Consider the following 27,939-nt stretch of genomic DNA (forward strand, 5'->3'; position numbering starts at 1 on the left):
TCATCTCCACGGGGCACATGTCAACGCATCATCTTTCATACTATAAATATACAGTCGCTCCTCCATATCTGTGGGGTTTACAGGTGTTTATTGAACCAAATATAAATCAAAAATATTCAGAGAAAAAATCCACAAAGTTCCAAAAAGCAAAACTATATGGTATGGACACAAGTGAGGTGGTGTGTAGGCTGTATCAGGAATTATAAGTAATCTAGAGATGATTTCATGTATACAGGAGGATGTGCATGGGTTATAGGCAAACGCTGTGCCATTTCATGCAAGAGGCTTGAACACCTGCAGATTTTGGTGTCTGGTAGGGAGGGGGGTTTCCTGGAACCAATCACCCATGAATAGTGAAGGACAACTGTATATAATTTTCATTCATCAATTTTAGAAATAAATCATCAAAATGTATGATAATAAGATAAAAAATAAGCAGTGTTTTTATGGTGTGAAAATAACCTTAGATTTATTTTTTCCTACCTTTAACCCTCTGGTCCAGTGTTATTTATTGAGAAGACATTCTATTCCACCTTAACCCGCATGGCAGCCTCTGTCAACTATAAAGGGACTGTGTGTACACAGATGTATTTTACACACTCTTTTCTGCTCAGTGGCTCTCTGTGTCCACTCTCATGAGGATGCTGCACTTTATGTAGCCTTATAGAACCCCTTAAAATTTGGCAGCCTGAATCCTCTAATTTCTCCTTCCTCTTTAAGATTGCCACTATTATTATTATTGGCTATTTGCTTTTCCATGTAAATTCGTAATCATTTTTCTCATTTCCACCAAAAACAATGCTTGTAATTTTGTTGTGACTCCCTTACATCCACAGATAAGTTCTGTCCTATAGAAACACAATGCAAACCACATGCATTCTTTCAAACTTGCTAGTATCCAAATTAAAAAGCTAACAAGAAACAGACAAAATTAATTTAAGTTAACCCAATGGACCCAAAATATTATTAACCCAACAGACCCAAAATATTAACCTAATAGATCCAAAATATTATTTTATTATCTAAGTAGACTCAAAATATTATCATTTCAACATGTAATCGTGTGTCATCTTGGAAAATATCAGATCCCTGTCTAGGTGGGCAAAGATTTTTCTTCGTAATATCTCATTTCCACATTTCCACTTGGCACAGAAACTGCCCCCAAGGCTCAGGATAATAAGATGCAGTAGGAATGGGTAGATGTATCTGGAGGAAAATGACTGAATGAAATTGAGACATCAGAGTCTGGGGAACTCACTAGAACTACAGGGACAGTGTGGGGGAGGGAATTGGGAGATGTTGATCAAAGGATACAAAGTTTCAGGTATTCAGGAGGAATGGGTCTGAAGATCTCTTGTACAGCTTTGCCACTATGGTTGACAATACTGTACTCTATACTTGAAATTTACCAGGAGAGTAGATTTTTTTAAAAAATACGGAACGCTTCAGGAATTTGCGTATCATTCTTGCGCAGGGGCCATGCTAGTTTTCTCTGTATCGTTCCAATTTTAGTATATGTGCTGCCGAGGCAAGCACGGGAGAGTAGATTTTTTATTTTTTATTTTTTATTTTTTTTTGAGCTGGAGTCTTGCTCTGTCACCCAGGCTGGAGTGCAGTGGCGCGATCTCGGCTCACTGCAAGCTCCGCCTCCGGGGTTCACACCATTCTCCTGCCTCAGCCTCCCGAGTAGCTGGGACTACAGGCGTCCGCTACCATGCCCGGCTAATTTTTTGTATTTTTAGTAGAGATGGGGTTTCACTGTGTTAGCCAGGATGGTCTCGATCTCCTGACCTCGTGATCCGCCTGCCTCGGCCTCCCAAAGTGCTGGGATTACAGGCGTGAGCCACCACGCCCGGCTGGGAGAGTAGATCTTAAGGGTCCTCACCACAAAAAAAAAAAAAGAAAGAAAGAAAGAAAGAAAAAAACCATAGGCTGGGCGCGGTGGCTCACGCCTGTAATCCCAGCACTTTGGGAGGCCAAGATGGGCAGATCACTTGAGGTCAGGAGTTCAAGACCAGCATGGCCAACATGGTGAAACCCTGTCTCTACTAAAAATACAAACATTAGCCAGGCGTGGTGACACAAGCCTGTAATCCCAGCTACTAAGGAGGCTGAGGCACGAGAATCACTTGAACATGGGAGCGGAGGTTGCAGTGAGCCAAGATGGCACCACTGCACTCTAGCCTGGGGGACAGAGTAAGAATTCCTCTAAAAACAAAAAAAAATGAAACAATAACCCTGCGAGATGATGGATATGTTAACTAGCTTGACTATGATGATCATGTCACCATGTATACATACATCAAAACATCAAGTGTAATACACCTTAAATATATACAGTTTCCATTTGTCAATCATATCTCAATAAAGCTAAAAGAAACCTCTAAGTTTCAACTTTATTTTCAGAAAGCTGTGCCATGCTTACCTCCGTGCCTAAGTATACTCTAATTCATGGAAATGGCCTTTAAAACTGCAGAGAGTGGCTGGGTGCAGTGGCTCACGCCTATAATCCCAGCACTTTGGGAGGCGGAGGTGGGCAGATCATGAGGTCAGGAGTTCGAGATCAGCCTGGCCAACACGGTGAAACCCTGACTCTACTAAAAATACAAAAAATAGCTGGGCATGGTGGCAAGCGCCTGTAAATCTGAGATACTCAGGAGGCTGAGACAGGAGAATCGTTTGAACTGGGGAGGCAGAGGTTGCAGTGAGCCGAGATCCTGCCATTGCACTCCAGCCTGGGCAACAGGGTGAGACTCCATCTCAAAAAAAAAAAAAATACTGCAGACAGTTAAGGCCCCCACTGGACACTCTCCGGTACCTCTGACGTCAGTGGATAGAGAAGCAGCTCCCCTTCTTCTTCCTCGAAACAAAGGCCTCCTTCCTTCTTAGGCATTTGAGACAAATTCTCCACACAGGTGCAGCTGAGCACTGTAAAGTCCCACTGAGGGTTGAAGGTCCTCACTGCCAGTCACAGTTCGGTCCCACTGAGGGTTGAAGGTCCCCACTGCCAGTCACAGTTCGGTTCCACTGAGGGTTGAGGGTCTCCACTGCCAGTCACACTTCGGTCCCACTGAGGGTTGAGAGTCTCCACTGCCACTCACAGTTCGGTCCCACTGAGGGTTGAAGGTCCCCACTGCCAGTCACAGTTCGGTCTCACTGAGGGTTGAAGGTCCCCACTGCCAGTCACAGTTTGGTCCCACTGAGGGTTGAAGGTCCCCATGCCAGTCACAGTTTGGTCCCACTGAGGGTTGAAGGTCCCCATGCCAGTCACAGTTTGTTCCCACTGAGGGTTGAGAGTCTCCACTGCCAGTCACAGTTCGGTCCCACTGAGGGTTGAAGGTCCCCACTGCCAGTCACAGTTCGGTCCCACTGAGGGTTGAAGGACTCCACTGCCAGTCACAGTTTAGTCCCACTGAGGGCTGAAGGTCCCCATGCCAGTCACAGTTCAGTCCCACTGAGGGCTGAGGGTCTCCACTGCGAGTCACAGTTTAGTCCCACTGAGAGTTGAGAGTCTCCACTGCCAGTCACAGTTCGGTCCCACTGAGGGTTGAAGGTCCCCACTGCCAGTCACAGTTCGGTCCCACTGAGGGTTGAAGGTCCCCACTGCCAGTCACAGTTCGGTTCCACTGAGGGTTGAAGGTCCCCACTGCCAGTCACAGTTCGGTCCCACTGAGGTTGGAAGGTCCCCACCGCCAGTCACAGTTCAGTCCTACTGAGGGTTGAGAGTCTCCACTGCCAGTCACAGTTCAGTCCTACTGAGGGTTGAATGTCCCCACTGCCAGTCACAGTTCGGTCCCACTGAGGGTTGAAGGTCCCCACCGGCAGTCACAGTTTCGACCCACTGAGGGTTGAGAGTCTCCACCGCAAGTCACACTTTAGTCCCACTGAGGCTTGAGGGTCTCCACTGCCAGTCACAGTTTAGTCCCACTGAGGGTGGAGGGTCTCCACTGCCAGTCACAGTTTAGTCCCACTGAGATTTGAAGGTCCCCACTGCCAGTCACAGTTCAGTCCTACTGAAGGTTGAGAGTCTCCACTGCCAGTCACAGTTCAGTCCTACTGAGGGTTGAATGTCCCCACTGCCAGTCACTCTTCGGTCCCACTGATGGTTGAAGGTCCCCACAGCCAGTCGCAGTTTAGTCCCACTGAGGGTTGAAGGTCCCCACCGACAGTCACAGTTTAGTCCCCCTGAGGGTTGAGAGTCTCCACTGCCAGTCACAGTTCGGTCCCACTGAGGGTTGAAGGTCCCCACGGCCAGTCACAGTTCGCTCCCACTGAGGGTTGAAGGTTCCCATGCTAGTCACAGTTCGGTCCCACTGAGGGTTGAGAGTCTCCACTGCCAGTCACAGTTTAGTCCCACTGAGGGTTGAAGGTCTCCACTGCCAGTCACAGTTTGGTCCCACTGAGGGTTGAAGGTTCCCACCGCCAGTCACAGTTTAGTCCCACTGAGGGTTGAGGGTCTCCACTGCCAGTCACAGTTCGGTCCCACTGAGGGTTGAAGGTCCCCACTGCCAGTCACAGTTCGGTCCCACTGAGGGTTGAAGGTCCCCACCGCCAGTCACAGTTCAGTCCCACTGAGGGTTGAGAGTCTCCACTGCCAGTCACAGTTCGCTCCCACTGAGGGTTGAAGGTCCCCATGCCAGTCACAGTTCAGTCCCACTGAGGGTTGAAGGTCCCCACTGCCAGTCACAGTTCGGTCCCACTGAGGGTTGAAGGTCCCCACCGCCAGTCACAGTTCAGTCCCACTGAGGGTTGAGAGTCTCCACTGCCAGTCACAGTTCGCTCCCACTGAGGGTTGAAGGTCCCCATGCCAGTCACAGTTCGGTCCCACTGAGGGTTGAGGGTCTCCACTGCCAGTCACAGTTTAGTCCCACTGAGGGTTGAGGGTCTCCACTGCCACTCACAGTTCGGTCCCACTGAGGGTTGAGGGTCTCCACTGCCAGTCACAGTTTAGTCCCACTGAGGTTTGAAGGTCCCCACTGCCAGTCACAGTTTAGTCCCACTGAGGGTTGAAGGTCCCCAGTGCCAGTCACAGTTTAGTCCCACTGAGGATTGAGGGTCTCCACTGCCAGTCACAGTTTAGTCCCACTGAGGTTTGAAGGTCCCCACTGCCAGTCACAGTTCGGTCCCACTGAGGGTTGAGAGTCTCCACTGCCAGTCACAGTTTAGTCCCACTGAGGGTTGAAGGTCCCCACCGCCAGTCACAGTTCGGTCCCACTGAGGGTTGAAGGTCCCCACTGTCAGTCATAGTTCGGTCCCACTGAGGGTTGAAGGTCCCCACTGCCAGTCACAGTTCGGTCCGACTGAGGGTTGAAGGTCTCCACTGCCAGTCACAGTTCAGTCCCACTGAGGGTTGAAGGTCTCCACTGCCAGTCACAGTTCGGTCCCACTGAGGGTTGAGAGTCTCCACTGCCAGTCACAGTTCGGTCCCACTGAGGGTTGAGAGTCTCCACTGCCAGTCACCGTTCGGTCCCACTGAGGGTTGAGAGTCCCCACTGCCAGTCACAGTTTAGTCCCACTGAGGTTTGAAGGTCCCCACTGCCAGTCACAGTTCGGTCCCACTGAGGGTTGAAGGTCCCCATGCCAGTCACAGTTTAGTCCCACTGAGGGTGGAGGGTCTCCACCGCCAGTCACAGTTCGGTCCCACTGAGGGTTGGAGGTCCCCATGCGAGTTCACAGTTTCGTCCCGCTGAGGGTTGAGAGTCCCCACTGCCAGTCACAGTTCGGTCCCACTGAGGGTTGAAGGTCCCCACCGCCAGTCAGTTTAGTCCCACTGAGGGTTAAGAGTCTCCACCGCCAGTCACAGTTTAGTCCCACTGAGGTTTGAAGGTCCCCACTGTCAGTCACAGTTCGGTCCCACTGAGGGTTGAGAGTCCCCACCGCCAGTGACAGTTCGGTCCCACTGAGGGTTGAAGGTCCCCACCGGCAGTCACAGTTTAGTCCCACTGAGGGTTGAGGGTCTCCACTGCCAGTCACAGTTCGGTCCCACTGAGGGTTGAAGGTCCCCACCGTCAGTCACAGTTTAGTCCCACTGAGGTTTGAAGGTCCCCACTGCCAGTCACAGTTCGGTCCCACTGAGGGTTGAGAGTCCCCACCGCCAGTCACAGTTCGGTCCCACTGAGGGTTGAGAGTCCCCACTGCCAGTCACAGTTCGGTCCCACTGAGGGTTGAAGGTCCCCACTGCCAATCACAGTTCGGTCCCACTGAGGGTTGAAGGTCCCCACCGCCAGTCACAGTTTAGTCCCACTGAGGGTTGAAGGTCCCCAGTGCCAGTCACAGTTTAGTCCCACTGAGGGTTGAGGGTCTCCACTGCCAGTCACAGTTTAGTCCCACTGAGGTTTGAAGGTCCCCACTGCCAGTCACAGTTCGGTCCCACTGAGGGTTGAAGGTCCCCATGCCAGTCACAGTTTGGTCCCACTGAGGGTTGAGAGTCCCCACGGCCAGTCACAGTTCGGTCCCACTGAGGGTTGAAGGTCCCCATGCCAGTCACAGTTTGGTCCCACTGAGGGTTGAAGGTCCCCACCGCCAGTCACAGTTTAGTCCCACTGAGGGTTGAAGGTCCCCAGTGCCAGTCACAGTTCAGTCCCACTGAGGGTTGAGAGTCTCCACTGCCAGTCACAGTTTCGTCCCATTGAGGGTTGAGGGTCTCCACTGCCAGTCACAGTTCAGTCTCACTGAGGGTTGAAGGTCCCCACTGCCAGTCACAGTTCGGTCCCACTGAGGGTTGAGGGTCTCCACTGCCAGTCACAGTCTAGTCCCACTGAGGGTTGAGGGTCTTCACTGCCAGTCACAGTTTAGTCCCACTGAGGTTTGAAGGTCCCCACTGCCAGTCACAGTTCGGTCCCACTGAGGGTTGAGAGTCTCCACTGCCAGTTGCAGTTAGTCCCACTGAGGGTTGAAGGTCCCCACTGCCAGTCACAGTTCGCTCCTACTGAGGGTTGAGAGTCTCCACTGCCAGTTGCAGTTAGTCCCACTGAGGGTTGAAGGTCCCCACTGCCAGTCACAGTTTGGTCCCACTGAGGGTTGAGAGTCTCCATTGCCAGTTGCAGTTAGTCCCACTGAGGGTTGAGAGTCTCCACTGCCAGTCACAGTTCAGTCCCACTGAGGGTTGAAGGTCCCCACTGCCAGTCACAGTTTGGTCCCACTGAGGGTTGAACTTCCCCATGCCAGTCACAGTTTGGTCCCACTGAGGGTTGAAGGTCCCCATGCCAGTCACAGTTTGGTCCCACTAAGGGTTGAGAGTCTCCACTGCCAGTCACAGTTCGGTCCCACTGAGGGTTGAAGGTCTCCACTGCCAGTCACAGTTCGGTCCCACTGAGGGTTGAAGGTCTCCACTGCCAGTCACAGTTTAGTCCCACTGAGGGTTGAAGGTCCCCATGCCAGTCACAGTTCAGTCCCACTGAGGGCTGAGGGTCTCCACTGTCAGTCACAGTTTAGTCCCACTGAGGGTTGAGAGTCTCCACTGCCAGTCACAGTTCGGTCCCACTGAGGGTCGAAGGTCCCCACTGCCAGTCACAGTTCGGTCCCACTGAGGGTTGAAGGTCCCCACTGCCAGTCACAGTTCGGTTCAACTGAGGGTTGAAGGTCCCCACTGCCAGTCACAGTTCGGTCCCACTGAGGGTTGAAGGTCCCCACCGCCAGTCACAGTTCAGTCCTACTGAGGGTTGAGAGTCTCCACTGCCAGTCACAGTTCAGTCCTACTGAGGGTTGAATGTCCCCACTGCCAGTCACAGTTCGGTCCCACTGAGGATTGAAGGTCCCCACCGGCAGTCACAGTTTGGTCCCACTGAGGGTTGAGAGTCTCCACCGCAAGTCACACTTTAGTCCCACTGAGGCTTGAGGGTTTCCACTGCCAGTCACAGTTTAGTCCCACTGAGGGTGAAGGGTCTCCACTGCCAGTCACAGTTTAGTCCCACTGAGATTTGAAGGTCCCCACTGTCAGTCACAGTTCAGTCCTACTGAGGGTTGAGAGTCTCCACTGCCAGTCACAGTTCAGTCCTACTGAGGGTTGAATGTCCCCACTGCCAGTCACTCTTCGGTCCCACTGAGGGTTGAAGGTCCCCACTGCCAGTCGCAGTTTAGTCCCACTGAGGGTTGAAGGTCCCCACCGACAGTCACAGTTTAGTCACACTTAGGGTTGAGAGTCTCCACTGCCAGTCACAGTTCGGTCCCAGTGAGGGTTGAAGGTCCCCACTGCCAGTCACAGTTCCCTCCCACTGAGGGTTGAAGGTCCCCATGCTAGTCACAGTTCGGTCCCACTGAGGGTTGAGAGTCTCCACTGCCAGTCACAGTTTAGTCCCACGGAGGGTTGAAGGTCTCCACTGCCAGTAACAGTTTGGTCCCACTGAGGGTTGAAAGTCCCCACCGCCAGTCACAGTTTAGTCCCACTGAGGGTTGAGGGTCTCCACTGCCAGTCACAGTTCGGTCCCACTGAGGGTTGAAGGTCCCCACTGCCAGTCACAGTTCGGTCCCACTGAGGGTTGAAGGTCCCCACCGCCAGTCACAGTTCAGTCCCACTGAGGGTTGAGAGTCTCCACTGCCAGTCACAGTTCGCTCCCACTGAGGGTTGAAGGTCCCCATGCCAGTCACAGTTCAGTCCCACTGAGGGTTGAAGGTCCCCACGGCCAGTCACAGTTCGGTCCCACTGAGGGTTGAAGGTCCCCACCGCCAGTCACAGTTCAGTCCCACTGAGGGTTGAGAGTCTCCACTGCCAGTCACAGTTCGCTCCCACAGAGGGTTGAAGGTCTCCATGCCAGTCACAGTTCGGTCCCACTGAGGGTTGAGGGTCTCCACTGCCAGTCACAGTTTAGTCCCACTGAGGGTTGAGGGTCTCCACTGCCACTCACAGTTCGGTCCCACTGAGGTTTGAAGGTCCCCACTGCCAGTGACAGTTTAGTCCCACTGAGAGTTGAAGGTCCCCAGTGCCAGTCACAGTTTAGTCCCACTGAGGATTGAGGGTCTCCACTGCCAGTCACAGTTTAGTCCCACTGAGGTTTGAGGGTCCCCACTGCCAGTCACAGTTCGGTCCCACTGAGGGTTGAGAGTCTCCACTGCCAGTCACAGTTTAGTCCCACTGAGGGTTGAAGGTCCCCACCGCCAGTCACAGTTCGGTCCCACTGAGGGTTGAAGGTCCCCACTGTCAGTCACAGTTCGGTCCCACTGAGGGTTGAAGGTCCCCACTGCCAGTCACAGTTCGGTCCGACTGAGGGTTGAAGGTCTCCACTGCCAGTCACACTTCAATCCCACTGAGGGTTGAAGGTCTCCACTGCCAGTCACGGTTCGGTCCCACTGAGGGTTGAGAGTCTCCACTGCCAGTCACAGTTCGGTCCCACTGAGGGTTGAGAGTCTCCACTGCCAGTCACCGTTCGGTCCCACTGAGGGTTGAGAGTCTCCACTGCCAGTCACAGTTTAGTCCCACTGAGGTTTGAAGGTCCCCACTGCCAGTCACAGTTCGGTCCCACTGAGGGTTGAAGGTCCCCATGCCAGTCACAGTTTAGTCCCACTGAGGGTTGAGGGTCTCCACCGCCAGTCACAGTTCGGTCCCACTGAGGGTTGGAGGTCCCCATGCCACTCACAGTTCCGTCCCACTGAGGGTTGAGAGTCCCCACTGCCAGTCACAGTTCGGTCCCACTGAGGGTTGAAGGTCCCCACCGCCAGTCAGTTTAGTCCCACTGAGGGTTAAGAGTCTCCACCGCCAGTCACAGTTTAGTCCCACGGAGGTTTGAAGGTCCCCACTGTCAGTCACAGTTCGGTCCCACTGAGGGTTGAGAGTCCCCACCGCCAGTGACCGTTCGGTCCCACTGAGGATTGAAGGTCCCCACCGGCAGTCACAGTTTAGTCCCACTGAGGGTTGAGGGTCTCCACTGCCAGTCACAGTTCGGTCCCACTGAGGGTTGAAGGTCCCCACCGTCAGTCACAGTTTAGTCCCACTGAGGTTTGAAGGTCCCCACTGCCAGTCACAGTTCGGTCCCACTGAGGGTTGAGAGTCCCCACCGCCAGTCACAGTTCGGTCCCACTGAGGGTTGAGAGTCCCCACTGCCAGTCACAGTTCGGTCCCACTGAGGGTTGAAGGTCCCCACTGCCAATCACAGTTCGGTCCCACTGAGGGTTGAAGCTCCCCACCGCCAGTCACAGTTTAGTCCCACTGAGGGTTGAAGGTCCCCAGTGCCAGTCACAGTTTAGTCCCACTGAGGGTTGAGGGTCTCCACTGCCAGTCACAGTTTAGTCCCACTGAGGTTTGAAGGTCCTCACTGCCAGTCACAGTTCGGTCCCACTGAGGGTTGAAGGTCCCCATGCCAGTCACAGTTTGGTCCCACTGAGGGTTGAAGGTCACCACCGCCAGTCACAGTTTAGTCCCACTGAGGGTTGAAGGTCCCCAGTGCCAGTCACAGTTTAGTCCCACTGAGGGTTGAGAGTCTCCACTGCCAGTCACAGTTTCGTCCCATTGAGGGTTGAGGGTCTCCACTGTCAGTCACAGTTCAATCCCACTGAGGGTTGAAGGTCCCCACTGCCAGTCACAGTTCGGTCCCACTGAGGGTTGAGGGTCTCCACTGCCAGTCACAGTCTAGTCCCACTGAGGGTTGAGGGTCTTCACTGCCAGTCACAGTTTAGTCCCACTGAGGTTTCAAGGTCCCCACTGCCAGTCACTGTTCGGTCCCACTGAGGGTTGAGAGTCTCCACTGCCAGTTGCAGTTAGTCCCACTGAGGGTTGAAGGTCCCCACTGCCAGTCAGAGTTCGGTCCTACTGAGGGTTGAGAGTCTCCACTGCCAGTTGCAGTTAGTCCCACTGAGGGTTGAAGGTCCCCACTGCCAGTCACATTTTGGTCCCACTGAGGGTTGAGAGTCTCCACTGCCAGTTGCAGTTTAGTCCCACTGAGGGTTGAAGGTCCCCACCGACAGTCACAGTTTAGTCACACTGAGGGTTGAGAGTCTCCACTGCCAGTCACAGTTCGGTCCCACTGAGGGTTGAAGGTCCCCACTGCCAGTCACAGTTCCCTCCCACTGAGGGTTGAAGGTCCCCATGCTAGTCACAGTTCGGTCCCACTGAGGGTTGAGAGTCTCCACTGCCAGTCACAGTTTAGTCCCACTGAGGGTTGAAGGTCTCCACTGCCAGTAACAGTTTGGTCCCACTGAGGGTTGAAAGTCCCCACCGCCAGTCACAGTTTAGTCCCACTGAGGGTTGAGGGTCTCCACTGCCAGTCACAGTTCGGTCCCACTGAGGGTTGAAGGTCCCCACTGCCAGTCACAGTTCGGTCCCACTGAGGGTTGAAGGTCCCCACCGCCAGCCACAGTTCAGTCCCACTGAGGGTTGAGAGTCTCCACTGCCAGTCACAGTTCGCTCCCACTGAGGGTTGAAGGTCCCCATGCCAGTCACAGTTCAGTCCCACTGAGGGTTGAAGGTCCCCACGGCCAGTCACAGTTCGGTCCCACTGAGGGTTGAAGGTCCCCACCGCCAGTCACAGTTCAGTCCCACTGAGGGTTGAGAGTCTCCACTGCCAGTCACAGTTCGCTCCCACAGAGGGTTGAAGGTCTCCATGCCAGTCACAGTTCGGTCCCACTGAGGGTTGAGGGTCTCCACTGCCAGTCACAGTTTAGTCCCACTGAGGGTTGAGGGTCTCCACTGCCACTCACAGTTCGGTCCCACTGAGGTTTGAAGGTCCCCACTGCCAGTGACAGTTTAGTCCCACTGAGGGTTGAAGGTCCCCAGTGCCAGTCACAGTTTAGTCCCACTGAGGATTGAGGGTCTCCACTGCCAGTCACAGTTTAGTCCCACTGAGGTTTGAGGGTCCCCACTGCCAGTCACAGTTCGGTCCCACTGAGTGTTGAGAGTCTCCACTGCCAGTCACAGTTTAGTCCCACTGAGGGTTGAAGGTCCCCACCGCCAGTCACAGTTCGGTCCCACTGAGGGTTGAAGGTCCCCACTGTCAGTCACAGTTCGGTCCCACTGAGGGTTGAAGGTCCCCACTGCCAGTCACAGTTCGGTCCGACTGAGGGTTGAAGGTCTCCACTACCAGTCACACTTCAGTCCCACTGAGGGTTGAAGGTCTCCACTGCCAGTCACGATTCGGTCCCACTGAGGGTTGAGAGTCTCCACTGCCAGTCACAGTTCGGTCCCACTGAGGGTTGAGAGTCTCCACTGCCAGTCACCGTTCGGTCCCACTGAGGGTTGAGAGTCTCCACTGCCAGTCACAGTTTAGTCCCACTGAGGTTTGAAGGTCCCCACTGCCAGTCACAGTTCGGTCCCACTGAGGGTTGAAGGTCCCCATGCCAGTCACAGTTTAGTCCCACTGAGGGTTGAGGGTCTCCACCGCCAGTCACAGTTCGGTCCCACTGAGGGTTGGAGGTCCCCATGCCAGTCACAGTTCCGTCCCACTGAGGGTTGAGAGTCCCCACTGCCAGTCACAGTTCGGTCCCACTGAGGGTTGAAGGTCCCCACCGCCAGTCAGTTTAGTCCCACTGAGGGTTAAGAGTCTCCACCGCCAGTCACAGTTTAGTCCCACGGAGGTTTGAAGGTCCCCACTGTCAGTCACAGTTCGGTCCCACTGAGGGTTGAGAGTCCCCACCGCCAGTGACCGTTCGGTCCCACTGAGGATTGAAGGTCCCCACCGGCAGTCACAGTTTAGTCCCACTGAGGGTTGAGGGTCTCCACTGCCAGTCACAGTTCGGTCCCACTGAGGGTTGAAGGTCCCCACCGTCAGTCACAGTTTAGTCCCACTGAGGTTTGAAGGTCCCCACTGCCAGTCACAGTTCGGTCCCACTGAGGGTTGAGAGTCCCCACCGCCAGTCACAGTTCGGTCCCACTGAGGGTTGAGAGTCCCCACTGCCAGTCACAGTTCGGTCCCACTGAGGGTTGAAGGTCCCCACTGCCAATCACAGTTCGGTCCCACTGAGGGTTGAAGCTCCCCACCGCCAGTCACAGTTTAGTCCCACTGAGGGTTGAAGGTCCCCAGTGCCAGTCACAGTTTAGTCCCACTGAGGGTTGAGGGTCTCCACTGCCAGTCACAGTTTAGTCCCACTGAGGTTTGAAGGTCCTCACTGCCAGTCACAGTTCGGTCCCACTGAGGGTTGAAGGTCCCCATGCCAGTCACAGTTTGGTCCCACTGAGGGTTGAAGGTCACCACCGCCAGTCACAGTTTAGTCCCACTGAGGGTTGAAGGTCCCCAGTGCCAGTCACAGTTTAGTCCCACTGAGGGTTGAGAGTCTCCACTGCCAGTCACAGTTTCGTCCCATTGAGGGTTGAGGGTCTCCACTGTCAGTCACAGTTCAGTCCCACTGAGGGTTGAAGGTCCCCACTGCCAGTCACAGTTCGGTCCCACTGAGGGTTGAGGGTCTCCACTGCCAGTCACAGTCTAGTCCCACTGAGGGTTGAGGGTCTTCACTGCCAGTCACAGTTTAGTCCCACTGAGGTTTGAAGGTCCCCACTGCCAGTCACAGTTCGGTCCCACTGAGAGTTGAGAGTCTCCACTGCCAGTTGCAGTTAGTCCCACTGAGGGTTGAAGGTCCCCACTGCCAGTCAGAGTTCGGTCCTACTGAGGGTTGAGAGTCTCCACTGCCAGTTGCAGTTAGTCCCACTGAGGGTTGAAGGTCCCCACTGCCAGTCACATTTTGGTCCCACTGAGGGTTGAGAGTCTCCACTGCCAGTTGCAGTTAGTCCCACTGAGGGTTGAAGGTCCCCACTGCCAGTCACATTTTGGTCCCACTGAGGGTTGAGAGTCTCCACTGCCAGTTGCAGTTAGTCCCACTGAGGGTTGAGAGTCTCCACTGCCAGTCACAGTTCGGTCCCACTGAGGGTTGAAGGTCCCCACTGCCAGTCACAGTTCGGTCCCACTGAGGGTTGAAGGTCCCCACTGCCAGTCACAGTTCGGTCCTACTGAGGGTTGAGAGTCCCCACTGCCAGTCACAGTTCGGTCCCACTGAGGGTTGAAGGTCCACACTGCCAGTCACAATTCGGTCCCACTGAGGGTTGAAGGTCCCCACTGCCAGTCACAGTTTGGTCCCACTGAGGGTTGAGAGTCTCCACTGCCAATCACAGTTTAGTCCCACTGAGGGTTGAAGGTCTCCACTGCCAGTCACAGTTCGGTTCCACTGAGGGTTAAAGGTCTCCACTGCTAGTCACAATTCGGTCCCACTGAGGGTTGAATGTCCCCACTGCCAGTCACAGTTCGGTCCCACTGAGGGTTGAAGGTCCCCACTGCCAGTCACAGTTTAGTCCCACTGAGGGTTGAGAGTCTCCACCGCCAGTCACAGTTCGCTCCCACTGAGGGTTGAAGGTCCCCACCGCCAGTCACAGTTTAGTCCCACTGAGGGTTGAGAGTCTCCACTGCCAGTCACAGTTCTGTCCCACTGAGGGTTGAGAGTCTCCACTGCCAGTCACAGTTTAGTCCCACTGAGTGTTGAAGGTCCCCACCGCCAGTCACAGTTTAGTCCCACTGAGGGTTGAGGGTCTCCACTGCCAGTCACAGTTCGGTCCCACTGAGGGTTGAAGCTCCCCACTGCCAGTCACAGTTTAGTCCCACTGAGGGTTGAGGGTCTCCACTGCCAGTCACAGATCGGTCCCACTGAGGGTTGGAGGTCCCTACCGCCAGTCACAGTTTAGTCCCACTGAGGGTTAAGAGTCTCCACCGCCAGTCACAGTTTAGTCCCACTGAGGTTTGAAGGTCCACACTGTCAGTCCCAGTTCGGTCCCACTGAGGGTTGAGAGTCCCCACCGCCAGTGACAGTTCGGTCCCACTGAGGGTTGAAGGTCCCCACTGCCAGTCACAGTTTAGTCCCACTGAGGGTTGAGGGTCTCCACTGCGAGCCACACTTTAGTCCCACTGAGGTTTGAAGGTCCCCACTGCCAGTCACAGTTCGGTCCCACTGAGGGTTGAAGGTCCCCACCGCCAGTCACAGTTCAGTCCTACTGAGGGTTGAGAGTCTCCACTGCCAGTCACAGTTCAGTCCTACTGAGGGTTGAATGTCCCCACTGCCAGTCACAGTTCGGTCCGACTGAGGGTTGAAGGTCCCCACCGGCAGTCACAGTTTGGTCCCACTGACGGTTGAGAGTCTCCACCGCAAGTCACACTTTAGTCCCACTGAGGCTTGAGGGTCTCCACTGCCAGTCACAGTTTAGTCCCACTGAGGGTGAAGTGTCTCCACTGCCAGTCACAGTTTAGTCCCACTGAGATTTGAAGGTCCCCACTGCCAGTCACAGTTCAGTCCTACTGAGGGTTGAGAGTCTCCACTGCCAGTCACAGTTCAGTCCTACTGAGGGTTGAATGTCCCCACTGCCAGTCACTCTTCGGTCCCACTGAGGGTTGAAGGTCCCCACTGCCAGTCGCAGTTTAGTCCCACTGAGGGTTGAAGGTCCCCACCGCCAGTCACAGTTTAGTCACACTGAGGGTTGAGAGTCTCCACTGCCAGTCACAGTTCGGTCCCACTGAGGGTTGAAGGTCCCCACTGCCAGTCACAGTTCGCTCCCACTGAGGGTTGAAGGTCCCCATGCTAGTCACAGTTCGGTCCCACTGAGGGTTGAAGGTCCCCACTGCCAGTCACAGTTCGGTCCGACTGAGGGTTGAAGGTCTCCACTGCCAGTCACAGTTCAGTCCCACTGAGGGTTGAAGGTCTCCACTGCCAGTCACGGTTCGGTCCCACTGAGGGTTGAGAGTCTCCACTGCCAGTCACAGTTCGGTCCCACTGAGGGTTGAGAGTCTCCACTGCCAGTCACCGTTTGGTCCCACTGAGGGTTGAGAGTCTCCACTGCCAGTCACAGTTTAGTCCCACTGAGGTTTGAAGGTCCCCACTGCCAGTCACAGTTCGGTCCCACTGAGGGTTGAAGGTCCCCATGCCAGTCACAGTTTAGTCCCACTGAGGGTTGAGGTTCTCCACCGCCAGTCACAGTTCGGTCCCACTGAGGGTTGGAGGTCCCCATGCCAGTCACAGTTCCGTCCCACTGAGGGTTGAGAGTCCCCACTGCCAGTCACAGTTCGGTCCCACTGAGGGTTGAAGGTCCCCACCGCCAGTCAGTTTAGTCCCACTGAGGGTTAAGAGTCTCCACCGCCAGTCACAGTTTAGTCCCACGGAGGTTTGAAGGTCCCCACTGTCAGTCACAGTTCGGTCCCACTGAGGGTTGAGAGTCCCCACCGCCAGTGACCGTTCGGTCCCACTGAGGATTGAAGGTCCCCACCGGCAGTCACAGTTTAGTCCCACTGAGGGTTGAGGGTCTCCACTGCCAGTCACAGTTCGGTCCCACTGAGGGTTGAAGGTCCCCACCGTCAGTCACAGTTTAGTCCCACTGAGGTTTGAAGGTCCCCACTGCCAGTCACAGTTCGGTCCCACTGAGGGTTGAGAGTCCCCACCGCCAGTCACAGTTCGGTCCCACTGAGGGTTGAGAGTCCCCACTGCCAGTCACAGTTCGGTCCCACTGAGGGTTGAAGGTCCCCACTGCCAATCACAGTTCGGTCCCACTGAGGGTTGAAGCTCCCCACCGCCAGTCACAGTTTAGTCCCACTGAGGGTTGAAGGTCCCCAGTGCCAGTCACAGTTTAGTCCCACTGAGGGTTGAGGGTCTCCACTGCCAGTCACAGTTTAGTCCCACTGAGGTTTGAAGGTCCTCACTGCCAGTCACAGTTCGGTCCCACTGAGGGTTGAAGGTCCCCATGCCAGTCACAGTTTGGTCCCACTGAGGGTTGAAGGTCACCACCGCCAGTCACAGTTTAGTCCCACTGAGGGTTGAAGGTCCCCAGTGCCAGTCACAGTTTAGTCCCACTGAGGGTTGAGAGTCTCCACTGCCAGTCACAGTTTCGTCCCATTGAGGGTTGAGGGTCTCCACTGTCAGTCACAGTTCAGTCCCACTGAGGGTTGAAGGTCCCCACTGCCAGTCACAGTTCGGTCCCACTGAGGGTTGAGGGTCTCAACTGCCAGTCACAGTCTAGTCCCACTGAGGGTTGAGGGTCTTCACTGCCAGTCACAGTTTAGTCCCACTGAGGTTTGAAGGTCCCCACTGCCAGTCACAGTTCGGTCCCACTGTGGGTTGAGAGTCTCCACTGCCAGTTGCAGTTAGTCCCACTGAGGGTTGAAGGTCCCCACTGCCAGTCAGAGTTCGGTCTAACTGAGGGTTGAGAGTCTCCACTGCCAGTTGCAGTTAGTCCCACTGAGGGTTGAAGGTCCCCACTGCCAGTCACATTTTGGTCCCACTGAGGGTTGAGAGTCTCCACTGCCAGTTGCAGTTAGTCCCACTGAGGGTTGAAGGTCCCCACTGCCAGTCACATTTTGGTCCCACTGAGGGTTGAGAGTCTCCACTGCCAGTTGCAGTTAGTCCCACTGAGGGTTGAGAGTCTCCACTGCCAGTCACAGTTCGGTCCCACTGAGGGTTGAAGGTCCCCACTGCCAGTCACAGTTCGGTCCCACTGAGGGTTGAAGGTCCCCACTGCCAGTCACAGTTCGGTCCTACTGAGGGTTGAGAGTCCCCACTGCCAGTCACAGTTCGGTCCCACTGAGGGTTGAAGGTCCCCACTGCCAGTCACAATTCGGTCCCACTGAGGGTTGAAGGTCCCCACTGCCAGTCACAGTTTGGTCCCACTGAGGGTTGAGAGTCTCCACTGCCAATCACAGTTTAGTCCCACTGAGGGTTGAAGGTCTCCACTGCCAGTCACAGTTCGGTCCCACTGAGGGTTAAAGGTCTCCACTGCTAGTCACAATTCGGTCCCACTGAGGGTTGAATGTCCCCACTGCCAGTCACAGTTCGGTCCCACTGAGGGTCGAAGGTCCCCACTGCCAGTCACAGTTTAGTCCCACTGAGGGTTGAGAGTCTCCACCGCCAGTCACAGTTCGCTCCCACTGAGGGTTGAAGGTCCCCACCGCCAGTCACAGTTTAGTCCCACTGAGGGTTGAGAGTCTCCACTGCCAGTCACAGTTCTGTCCCACTGAGGGTTGAGAGTCTCCACTGCCAGTCACAGTTTAGTCCCACTGAGTGTTGAAGGTCCCCACCGCCAGTCACAGTTTAGTCCCACTGAGGGTTGAGGGTCTCCACTGCCAGTCACAGTTCGGTCCCACTGAGGGTTGAAGGTCCCCACTGCCAGTCACAGTTTAGTCCCACTGAGGGTTGAGGGTCTCCACTGCCAGTCACAGATCGGTCCCACTGAGGGTTGGAGGTCCCTACCGCCAGTCACAGTTTAGTCCCACTGAGGGTTAAGAGTCTCCACCGCCAGTCACAGTTTAGTCCCACTGAGGTTTGAAGGTCCCCACTGTCAGTCCCAGTTCGGTCCCACTGAGGGTTGAGAGTCCCCACCGCCAGGGACAGTTCGGTCCCACTGAGGGTTGAAGGTCCCCACTGCCAGTCACAGTTTAGTCCCACTGAGGGTTGAGGGTCTCCACTGCGAGTCACACTTTAGTCCCACTGAAGTTTGAAGGTCCCCACTGCCAGTCACAGTTCGGTCCCACTGAGGGTTGAAGGTCCCCACCGCCAGTCACAGTTCAGTCCTACTGAGGGTTGAGAGTCTCCACTGCCAGTCACAGTTCAGTCCTACTGAGGGTTGAATGTCCCCACTGCCAGTCACAGTTCGGTCCCACTGAGTGTTGAAGGTCCCCACCGGCAGTCACAGTTTGGTCCCACTGAGGGTTGAGAGTCTCCACCGCAAGTCACACTTTAGTCCCACTGAGGCTTGAGGGTCTCCACTGCCAGTCACAGTTTAGTCCCACTGAGGGTGAAGTGTCTCCACTGCCAGTCACAGTTTAGTCCCACTGAGATTTGAAGGTCCCCACTGCCAGTCACAGTTCAGTCCTACTGAGGGTTGAGAGTCTCCACTGCCAGTCACAGTTCAGTCCTACTGAGGGTTGAATGTCCCCACTGCCAGTCACTCTTCGGTCCCACTGAGGGTTGAAGGTCCCCACTGCCAGTCGCAGTTTAGTCCCACTGAGGGTTGAAGGTCCCCACCGCCAGTCACAGTTTAGTCACACTGAGGGTTGGGAGTCTCCACTGCCAGTCACAGTTCGGTCCCACTGAGGGTTGAAGGTCCCCACTGCCAGTCACAGTTCGCTCCCACTGAGGGTTGAAGGTCCCCATGCTAGTCACAGTTCGGTCCCACTGAGGGTTGAGAGTCTCCACTGCCAGTCACAGTTTAGTCCCACTGAGGGTTGAAGGTCTCCACTGCCAGTCACAGTTTGGTCCCACTGAGGGTTGAAGGTCCCCACCGCCAGTCACAGTTTAGTCCCACTGAGGGTTGAGGGTCTCCACTGCCAGTCACAGTTCGGTCCCACTGAGGGTTGAAGGTCCCCACTGCCAGTCACAGTTCGGTCCCACTGAGGGTTGAAGGTCCCCACCGCCAGTCACAGTTCAGTCCCACTGAGGGTTGAGAGTCTCCACTGCCAGTCACAGTTCGCTCCCACTGAGGGTTGAAGGTCCCCATGCCAGTCACAGTTCAGTCCCACTGAGGGTTGAAGGTCCCCACTGCCAGTCACAGTTCGGTCCCACTGAGGGTTGAAGGTCCCCACCGCCAGTCACAGTTCAGTCCCACTGAGGGTTGAGAGTCTCCACTGCCAGTCACAGTTCGCTCCCACTGAGCGTTGAAGGTCCCCATGCCAGTCACAGTTCGGTCCCACTGAGGGTTGAGGGTCTCCACTGCCAGTCACAGTTTAGTCCCACTGAGGGTTTAGGGTCTCCACTGCCACTCACAGTTCGGTCTCACTGAGGGTTGAGGGTCTCCACTGCCAGTCACAGTTCAGTCCTACTGAGGGTTGAATGTCCCCACTGCCAGTCACTCTTCGGTCCCACTGAGGGTTGAAGGTCCCCACTGCCAGTCACAGTTTAGTCCCACTGAGGGTTGAAGGTCCCCACCGCCAGTCACAGTTTAGTCACACTGAGGGTTGAGAGTCTCCACTGCCAGTCACAGTTCGGTCCCACTGAGGGTTGAAGGTCCCCACTGCCAGTCACAGTTCGCTCCCACTGAGGGTTGAAGGTCCCCATGCTAGTCACAGTTCGGTCCCACTGAGGGTTGAGAGTCTCCACTGCCAGTCACAGTTTAGTCCCACTGAGGGTTGAAGGTCTCCACTGCCAGTCACAGTTTGGTCCCACTGAGGGTTGAAGGTCCCCACCGCCAGTCACAGTTCAGTCCCACTGAGGGTTGAGGGTCTCCACTGCCAGTCACAGTTCGGTCCCACTGAGGGTTGAGAGTCTCCACTGCCAGTCACAGTTCGGTCCCACTGAGGGTTGAAGGTCCCCACCGCCAGTCACAGTTCAGTCCAACTGAGGGTTGAGAGTCTCCACTGCCAGTCACAGTTCGCTCCCACTGAGGGTTGAAGGTCCCCATGCCAGTCACAGTTCAGTCCCACTGAGGTTTGAAGGTCCCCACTGCCAGTCACAGTTCGGTCCCACTGAGGGTTGAAGGTCCCCACCGCCAGTCACAGTTCAGTCCCACTGAGGGTTGAGAGTCTCCACTGCCAGTCACAGTTCGCTCCCACTGAGCGTTGAAGGTCCCCATGCCAGTCACAGTTCGGTCCCACTGAGGGTTGAGGGTCTCCACTGCCAGTCACAGTTTAGTCCCACTGAGGGTTGAGGGTCTCCACTGCCACTCACAGTTCGGTCCCACTGAGGGTTGAGGGTCTCCACTGCCAGTCACAGTTTAGTCCCACTGAGGTTTGAAGGTCCCCAGTGCCAGTCACAGTTTAGTCCCACTGAGGGTTGAAGGTCCCCACTGCCAGTCACAGTTTAGTCCCACTGCGGATTGAGGGTCTCCACTGCCAGTCACAGTTTAGTCCCACTGAGGTTTGAAGGTCCCCACTGCCAGTCACAATTCGGTCCCACTGAGGGTTGAGAGTCTCCACTGCCAGTCACAGTTTAGTCCCACTGAGGGTTGAAGGTCCCCACCGCCAGTCACAGTTCGGTCCCACTGAGGGTTGAAGGTCCCCACTGTCAGTCACAGTTCGGTCCCACTGAGGGTTGAAGGTCCCCACTGCCAGTCACAGTTCGGTCCGACTGAGGGTTGAAGGTCTCCACTGCCAGTCACAGTTCAGTCCCACTGAGGGTTGAAGGTCTCCACTGCCAGTCACAGTTCGGTCCCACTGAGGGTTGAGAGTCTCCACTGCCAGTCACAGTTCGGTCCCACTGAGGGTTGAGAGTCTCCACTGCCAGTCACCGTTTGGTCCCACTGAGGGTTGAGAGTCTCCACTGCCAGTCACAGTTTAGTCCCACTGAGGTTTGAAGGTCCCCACTGCCAGTCACAGTTCGGTCCCACTGAGGGTTGAAGGTCCCCATGCCAGTCACAGTTTAGTCCCACTGAGGGTTGAGGGTCTCCACCGCCAGTCACAGTTCGGTCCCACTGAGGGTTGGAGGTCCCCATGCCAGTCACAGTTTCGTCCCACTGAGGGTTGAGAGTCCCCACTGCCAGTCACAGTTCGGTCCCACTGAGGGTTGAAGGTCCCCACCGCCAGTCAGTTTAGTCCCACTGAGGGTTAAGAGTCTCCACCGCCAGTCACAGTTTAGTCCCACGGAGGTTTGAAGGTCCCCACTGTCAGTCACAGTTCGGTCCCACTGAGGGTTGAGAGTCCCCACCGCCAGTGACAGTTCGGTCCCACTGAGGGTTGAAGGTCCCCACCGGCAGTCACAGTTTAGTCCCACTGAGGGTTGAGGGTCTCCACTGCCAGTCACAGTTCGGTCCCACTGAGGGTTGAAGGTCCCCACCGTCAGTCACAGTTTAGTCCCACTGAGGTTTGAAGGTCCCCACTGCCAGTCACAGTTCGGTCCCACTGAGGGTTGAGAGTCCCCACCGCCAGTCACAGTTCGGTCCCACTGAGGGTTGAGAGTCCCCACTGCCAGTCACAGTTCGGTCCCACTGAGGGTTGAAGGTCCCCACTGCCAATCACAGTTCCGTCCCACTGAGGGTTGAAGCTCCCCACCGCCAGTCACAGTTTAGTCCCACTGAGGGTTGAAGGTCCCCAGTGCCAGTCACAGTTTAGTCCCACTGAGGGTTGAGGGTCTCCACTGCCAGTCACAGTTTAGTCCCACTGAGGTTTGAAGGTCCTCACTGCCAGTCACAGTTCGGTCCCACTGAGGGTTGAAGGTCCCCATGCCAGTCACAGTTTGGTCCCACTGAGGGTTGAAGGTCACCACCGCCAGTCACAGTTTAGTCCCACTGAGGGTTGAAGGTCCCCAGTGCCAGTCACAGTTTAGTCCCACTGAGGGTTGAGAGTCTCCACTGCCAGTCACAGTTTCGTCCCATTGAGGGTTGAGGGTCTCCACTGTCAGTCACAGTTCAGTCCCACTGAGGGTTGAAGGTCCCCACTGCCAGTCGCAGTTCGGTCCCACTGAGGGTTGAGGGTCTCCACTGCCAGTCACAGTCTAGTCCCACTGAGGGTTGAGGGTCTTCACTGCCAGTCACAGTTTAGTCCCACTGAGGTTTGAAGGTCCCCACTGCCAGTCAGAGTTCGGTCCTACTGAGGGTTGAGAGTCTCCACTGCCAGTTGCAGTTAGTCCCACTGAGGGTTGAAGGTCCCCACTGCCAGTCACATTTTGGTCCCACTGAGGGTTGAGAGTCTCCACTGCCAGTTGCAGTTAGTCCCACTGAGGGTTGAGAGTCTCCACTGCCAGTCACAGTTCGGTCCCACTGAGGGTTGAAGGTCCCCACTGCCAGTCACAGTTCGGTCCCACTGAGGGTTGAAGGTCCCCACTGCCAGTCACAGTTCGGTCCTACTTAGGGTTGAGAGTCCCCACTGCCAGTCACAGTTCGGTCCCACTGAGGGTTGAAGGTCCCCACTGCCAGTCACAGTTCGGTCCCACTGAGGGTTGAAGGTCCCCACTGCCAGTCACAGTTTGGTCCCACTGAGGGTTGAGAGTCTCCACTGCCAATCACAGTTTAGTCCCACTGAGGGTTGAAGGTCTCCACTGCCAGTCACAGTTCGGTCCCACTGAGGGTTGAAGGTCTCCACTGCTAGTCACAATTCGGTCCCACTGAGTGTTGAATGTCACCACTGCCAGTCACAGTTCGGTCCCACTGAGGGTTGAAGGTCCCCATTGCCAGTCACAGTTTAGTCCCACTGAGCGTTGAGAGTCTCCACCGCCAGTCACAGTTCGCTCCCACTGAGGGTTGAAGGTCCCCACCGCCAGTCACAGTTTAGTCCCACTGAGGGTTGAGAGTCTCCACTGCCAGTCACAGTTCTGTCCCACTGAGGGTTGAGAGTCTCCACTGCCAGTCACAGTTTAGTCCCACTGAGTGTTGAAGGTCCCCACCGCCAGTCACAGTTTAGTCCCACTGAGGGTTGAGGGTCTCCACTGCCAGTCACAGTTCGGTCCCACTGAGGGTTGAAGGTCCCCACTGCCAGTCACAGTTTAGTCCCACTGAGGGTTGAGGGTCTCCACTACCAGTCACAGTTCGGTCCCACTGAGGGTTGGAGGTCCCTACCGCCAGTCACAGTTTAGTCCCACTGAGGGTTAAGAGTCTCCACCGCCAGTCACAGTTTAGTCCCACTGAGGTTTGAAGGTCCCCACTGTCAGTCCCAGTTCGGTCCCACTGAGGGTTGAGAGTCCCCACCGCCAGTGACAGTTCGGTCCCACTGAGGGTTGAAGGTCCCCACTGCCAGTCACAGTTTAGTCCCACTGAGGGTTGAGGGTCTCCACTGCGAGTCACACTTTAGTCCCACTGAGGTTTGAAGGTCCCCACTGCCAGTCACAGTTCGGTCCCACTGAGGGTTGAAGGTCCCCACCGCCAGTCACAGTTCAGTCCTACTGAGGGTTGAGAGTCTCCACTGCCAGTCACAGTTCAGTCCTACTGAGGGTTGAATGTCCCCACTGCCAGTCACAGTTCGGTCCCACTGAGGGTTGAAGGTCCCCACCGGCAGTCACAGTTTGGTCCCACTGAGGGTTGAGAGTCTCCACCGCAAGTCACACTTTAGTCCCACTGAGGCTTGAGGGTCTCCACTGCCAGTCACAGTTTAGTCCCACTGAGGGTGAAGGGTCTCCACTGCCAGTCACAGTTTAGTCCCACTGAGATTTGAAGGTCCCCACTGCCAGTCACAGTTCAGTCCTACTGAGGGTTGAGAGTCTCCACTGCCAGTCACAGTTCAGTCCTACTGAGGGTTGAATGTCCCCACTGCCAGTCACTCTTCGGTCCCACTGAGGGTTGAAGGTCCCCACTGCCAGTCGCAGTTTAGTCCCACTGAGGGTTGAAGGTCCCCACCGCCAGTCACAGTTTAGTCACACTGAGGGTTGAGAGTCTCCACTGCCAGTCACAGTTCGGTCCCACTGAGGGTTGAAGGTCCCCACTGCCAGTCACAGTTCGCTCCCACTGAGGGTTGAAGGTCCCCATGCTAGTCACAGTTCGGTCCCACTGAGGGTTGAGAGTCTCCACTTCCAGTCACAGTTTAGTCCCACTGAGGGTTGAAGGTCTCCACTGCCAGTCACAGTTTGGTCCCACTGAGGGTTGAAGGTCCCCACCGCCAGTCACAATTTAGTCCCACTGAGGGTTGAGGGTCTCCACTGCCAGTCACAGTTCGGTCCCACTGAGGGTTGAAGGTCCCCACTGCCAGTCACAGTTCGGTCCCACTGAGGGTTGAAGGTCCCCACCGCCAGTCACAGTTCAGTCCCACTGAGGGTTGAGAGTCTCCACTGCCAGTCACAGTTCGCTCCCACTGAGGGTTGAAGGTCCCCATGCCAGTCACAGTTCAGTCCCACTGAGGGTTGAAGGTCCCCACTGCCAGTCACACTTCGGTCCCAATGAGGGTTGAAGGTCCCCACCGCCAGTCACAGTTCAGTCCCACTGAGGGTTGATAGTCTCCACTGCCAGTCACAGTTCGCTCCCACTGAGGGTTGAAGGTCCCCATGCCAGTCACAGTTCGGTCCCACTGAGGGTTGAGGGTCTCCACTGCCAGTCACAGTTTAGTCCCACTGAGGGTTTAGGGTCTCCACTGCCACTCACAGTTCGGTCCCACTGAGGGTTGAGGGTCTCCACTGCCAGTCACAGTTTAGTCCCACTGAGGTTTGAAGGTCCCCTCTGCCAGTGACAGTTTAGTCCCACTGAGGGTTGAAGGTCCCCAGTGCCAGTCACAGTTTAGTCCCACTGAGGATTGAGGGTCTCCACTGCCAGTCACAGTTTAGTCCCACTGAGGTTTGAGGGTCCCCACTGCCAGTCACAGTTCGGTCCCACTGAGGGTTGAGAGTCTCCACTGCCAGTCACAGTTTAGTCCCACTGAGGGTTGAAGGTCCCCACCGCCAGTCACAGTTCGGTCCCACTGAGGGTTGAAGGTCCCCACTGTCAGTCACAGTTCGGTCCCACTGAGGGTTGAAGGTCCCCACTGCCAGTCACAGTTCGGTCCGACTGAGGGTTGAAGGCCTCCACTGCCAGTCACAGTTCAGTCCCACTGAGGGTTGAAGGTCTCCACTGCCAGTCACAGTTCGGTCCCACTGAGGGTTGAGAGTCTCCACTGCCAGTCACAGTTCGGTCCCACTGAGGGTTGAGAGTCTCCACTGCCAGTCACCGTTCGGTCCCACTGAGGGTTGAGAGTCTCCACTGCCAGTCACAGTTTAGTCCCACTGAGGTTTGAAGGTCCCCACTGCCAGTCACAGTTCGGTCCCACTGAGGGTTGAAGGTCCCCATGCCAGTCACAGTTTAGTCCCACTGAGGGTTGAGGGTCTCCACCGCCAGTCACAGTTCGGTCCCACTGAGGGTTGGAGGTCCCCATGCCAGTCACAGTTTCGTCCCACTGAGGGTTGAGAGTCCCCACTGCCAGTCACAGTTCGGTCCCACTGAGGGTTGAAGGTCCCCACCGCCAGTCAGTTTAGTCCCACTGAGGGTTAAGAGTCTCCACCGCCAGTCACAGTTTAGTCCCACGGAGGTTTGAAGGTCCCCACTGTCAGTCACAGTTCGGTCCCACTGAGGGTTGAGAGTCCCCACCGCCAGTGACAGTTCGGTCCCACTGAGGGTTGAAGGTCCCCACCGGCAGTCACAGTTTAGTCCCACTGAGGGTTGAGGGTCTCCACTGCCAGTCACAGTTCGGTCCCACTGAGGGTTGAAGGTCCCCACCGTCAGTCACAGTTTAGTCCCACTGAGGTTTGAAGGTCCCCACTGCCAGTCACAGTTCGGTCCCACTGAGGGTTGAGAGTCCCCACCGCCAGTCACAGTTCGGTCCCACTGAGGGTTGAGAGTCCCCACTGCCAGTCACAGTTCGGTCCCACTGAGGGTTGAAGGTCCCCACTGCCAATCACAGTTCGGTCCCACTGAGGGTTGAAGCTCCCCACCGCCAGTCACAGTTTAGTCCCACTGAGGGTTGAAGGTCCCCAGTGCCAGTCACAGTTTAGTCCCACTGAGGGTTGAGGGTCTCCACTGCCAGTCACAGTTTAGTCCCACTGAGGTTTGAAGGTCCTCACTGCCAGTCACAGTTCGGTCCCACTGAGGGTTGAAGGTCCCCATGCCAGTCACAGTTTGGTCCCACTGAGGGTTGAAGGTCACCACCGCCAGTCACAGTTTAGTCCCACTGAGGGTTGAAGGTCCCCAGTGCCAGTCACAGTTTAGTCCCACTGAGGGTTGAGAGTCTCCACTGCCAGTCACAGTTTCGTCCCATTGAGGGTTGAGGGTCTCCACTGTCAGTCACAGTTCAGTCCCACTGAGGGTTGAAGGTCCCCACTGCCAGTCACAGTTCGGTCCCACTGAGGGTTGAGGGTCTCCACTGCCAGTCACAGTCTAGTCCCACTGAGGGTTGAGGGTCTTCACTGCCAGTCACAGTTTAGTCCCACTGAGGTTTGAAGGTCCCCACTGCCAGTCACAGTTCGGTCCCACTGAGGGTTGGGAGTCTCCACTGCCAGTTGCAGTTAGTCCCACTGAGGGTTGAAGGTCCCCACTGCCAGTCAGAGTTCGGTCCTACTGAGGGTTGAGAGTCTCCACTGCCAGTTGCAGTTAGTCCCACTGAGGGTTGAAGGTCCCCACTGCCAGTCACATTTTGGTCCCACTGAGGGTTGAGAGTCTCCACTGCCAGTTGCAGTTAGTCCCACTGAGGGTTGAGAGTCTCCACTGCCAGTCACAGTTCGGTCCCACTGAGGGTTGAAGGTCCCCACTGCCAGTCACAGTTCGGTCCCACTGAGGGTTGAAGGTCCCCACTGCCAGTCACAGTTCGGTCCTACTGAGGGTTGAGAGTCCCCACTGCCAGTCACAGTTCGGTCCCACTGAGGGTTGAAGGTCCCCACTGCCAGTCACAGTTCGGTCCCACTGAGGGTTGAAGGTCCCCACTGCCAGTCACAGTTTGGTCCCACTGAGGGTTGAGAGTCTCCACTGCCAATCACAGTTTAGTCCCACTGAGGGTTGAAGGTCTCCACTGCCAGTCACAGTTCGGTCCCACTGAGGGTTGAAGGTCTCCACTGCTAGTCACAATTCGGTCCCACTGAGGGTTGAATGTCCCCACTGCCAGTCACAGTTCGGTCCCACTGAGGGTTGAAGGTCCCCACTGCCAGTCACAGTTTAGTCCCACTGAGGGTTGAGAGTCTCCACCGCCAGTCACAGTTCGCTCCCACTGAGGGTTGAAGGTCCCCACCGCCAGTCACAGTTGTGTCCCACTGAGGGTTGAGAGTCTCCACTGCCAGTCACAGTTTAGTCCCACTGAGTGTTGAAGGTCCCCACCGCCAGTCACAGTTTAGTCCCACTGAGGGTTGAAGGTCCCCACTGCCAGTCACAGTTCGGTCCCACTGAGGGTTGAAGGTCCCCACTGCCAGTCACAGTTCGGTCCCACTGAGGGTTGAAGGTCCCCACCGCCAGTCACAGTTTAGTCCCCCTGAGGGTTGAGAGTCCCCACTGCCAGTCACAGTTCGGTCCCACTGATGGTTGAAGGTCTCCACTGCCAGTCACAGTTTGGGCTTATTAGGGTTTATGCTGTGCACGGTGAATGGAACCTACCAATCCACTCTTAGTGACCAGTTAGACAGATTCAAGGCAAATTTCCCTGCTGGGAAATCCCAAATCCCAAAATATGCAGAGACCAGTAGATGCCT

General features: G+C 55.7%; 1 non-coding gene across 1 annotated transcript; it reads right to left on the reverse strand.

The window, feature by feature from the left end:
- Positions 1-1,429: 1,429 nt before the first annotated feature.
- LOC129394849 (U6 spliceosomal RNA) lies at positions 1,430-1,536 on the reverse strand. Its single transcript, XR_008622214.1, has one exon. It is a non-coding gene; the product is annotated as a U6 spliceosomal RNA (small nuclear RNA).
- Positions 1,537-27,939: the final 26,403 nt, after the last annotated feature.

This window comes from Pan paniscus, chromosome 20 (genome assembly GCF_029289425.2).
Source record: "Pan paniscus chromosome 20, NHGRI_mPanPan1-v2.0_pri, whole genome shotgun sequence".
NCBI classification, from domain to species: Eukaryota; Metazoa; Chordata; class Mammalia; order Primates; family Hominidae; genus Pan; species Pan paniscus.